The sequence below is a fragment of the Acomys russatus genome, chromosome 13 (assembly GCF_903995435.1).
Source record: "Acomys russatus chromosome 13, mAcoRus1.1, whole genome shotgun sequence".
Taxonomy (NCBI): Eukaryota; Metazoa; Chordata; class Mammalia; order Rodentia; family Muridae; genus Acomys; species Acomys russatus.
The window spans coordinates 1,729,744-1,731,731 of NC_067149.1; the positions used below are offsets into that span (position 1 = coordinate 1,729,744).

A 1,988-nucleotide genomic window follows, 5' to 3' on the forward strand; every position below is an offset into this window, starting at 1 on the left:
ATCTTCATGCCTCAGCTTCATTTGAATATTTGAACGTGAGCTTGCTGGTAAAACCAACCACGAGAAGACAACAGCCTCCCAGATTCATGTGGGGTTAGTGGACAGCTTGGGTGTCGTTCCGCAGGACACTGTCCACCTTTCTGAGACTTTTATTGCTCTGGAGCTGGGCAAGTTAGCTGGCTGGCCATTCAACCCCAGAGATCTGCCTGGCCCTGCCGCCTCAGTACTGGGGTTACAAGTATGTGCCTCATCTTTTTTTTTTTTTTTTTTAGCGCAGAAAATTTAATTGCACATTAAAATTGCATCAGCCATCAGCCATTGATCATATGGGCCACTTCCCCTGGTCAGCAGGAGGCTCTTCCACCAGCGGCTCCCACGGCTTCCACGGCAGCATTTTCCTTGCCAGACTTAGTTCATTTTCAGCCTGAAGAATCACCTCTTCTGCTTCAGCACCCTGAAGCAAGCCTTCTCATTTTTTAACATCTGGCTCCGCTTTGACCGTGTCCAGCTTCTCACTGGTGATCTGTCCTGTGTACTCTCTGTGGGTGGCATGTTGAGGGAAGTGCTTCAGGAGGTCAAGAATCTTTGTACACAATATTGTTAGCCTCTCATGTGGAGTGTCACACACCGCCAATTCCACAAGGCCAGTAGTCTTCTTCAGCAAACCTGCCATGACAGCAACCAAGCCTAGAGCCCCGGTTTTTTTTTTTTGTTTGTTTGTTTGTTTGTTTTTTTGTTTTTTAAATGTGGGCTCTGGGCACCAAACTCAGGCTCCTCGCTCTTATATGGCACCGAGCTGTCTCTTGACCCAGGGCCTTGGTAGCCGAGACTGACCTTGAACTCTATGTCGGGGAGGATGATCTTGAACTGATTCTCCCGCCTCCACCTCTCATGTGCTGAGATCACGGGCCTATAGCGCTGCGCCTGGTTTTGCTTTTAGGCGAGTGTGAGGTAGTAGCGGTGGGAAGTGCCCAGTGGCGGGAAATAGAGGACACCCGTTCTCTGGATCTTTTCTCCAATTTGTTACTGTAGGCCTTGCAAAGAGGAAAAACACAGACGAGCGAATCTGGGTTACCGCATGAAAAAGAAAGTGTTTGTTAGGAGACGCAAACTGCTTGTCTCCGCAAGGCACACTGTGCTTCTGGGCCCAGGGCAAGATACTTTATCTGTCCAGTGGCGCCTGAGACCTAAGCTGGGTGGCAAAATCACAAAAAGAAACAGTGGCCAGAGCCAAGCAAGCTGGCTGAACAGAGCTGGGCTGCTGCCTCCCGCCCTGTCTTCCAGAAGGACACTTTCCCTCCTTTCCCTTTCTTCTGAGTCCTCCAGTTGCTTTTTTTTTTTTTTTTTTTTTTTTTTGAGCAGGGACACTGTAACTCATGTCTTTGATTTCTTTTCCTCTGCCAGACCGATCCAGACACACACTAACGGTGCCAACAGGACCTTTTGCTCCTGGTCCTCCAGTCGCCCAGGCTCCCCAGCTCTGCCTCACTTTGCTTAAAGTGGATTAGCACTTATTGCTGTAGGCAGCAGAGCCCTGCACTTGGCCTTGCTGGGAATCAACGTAGAGATTCCCTTATTTGACTTCAAGCACTTTCCACTTGAGGGATAAGATCCCCCTAGGGAAATCCACTGGGGCTTATACATATATGACTTTAAATTGGATTTTAAAAATAGCTGCCACCTGTTTGATGCTTCGTGTTCTCGTCCCTGATTGATGCTGGGTCCATCTGGGGAGCAGGGGCTGCCAAGCCTGCAGGACTCCAGATGCCTGGGGACTTTCCCAGGAGCCCTGGCAGTTGTTGCTATGAAACCCTCAGCTCCCTGGCACCAAGGTCTGAGTCTCACCCAGAAAAACTAACCACACAATTCAAACCACCTCCCCCGAAGTGCACCTCAGCCGTGGGCCTGCCTCGTCTCAGAGCAAGCTTGAAAGAAAAGAAACCGAATGGAGGACTGTTCTCGGCTTTTTTGTTTTTTGTTTTAACCAG

The 1,988-nt window shown here is 49.5% G+C and overlaps 1 pseudogene; it reads right to left on the reverse strand.

Moving 5' to 3' along the window:
- Nucleotides 1-276: 276 nt before the first annotated feature.
- On the reverse strand, nt 277-673 carry LOC127196795 (NADH dehydrogenase [ubiquinone] 1 alpha subcomplex subunit 5-like; annotated as a pseudogene).
- Between the last annotated feature and the right edge of the window lie 1,315 nt (nt 674-1,988).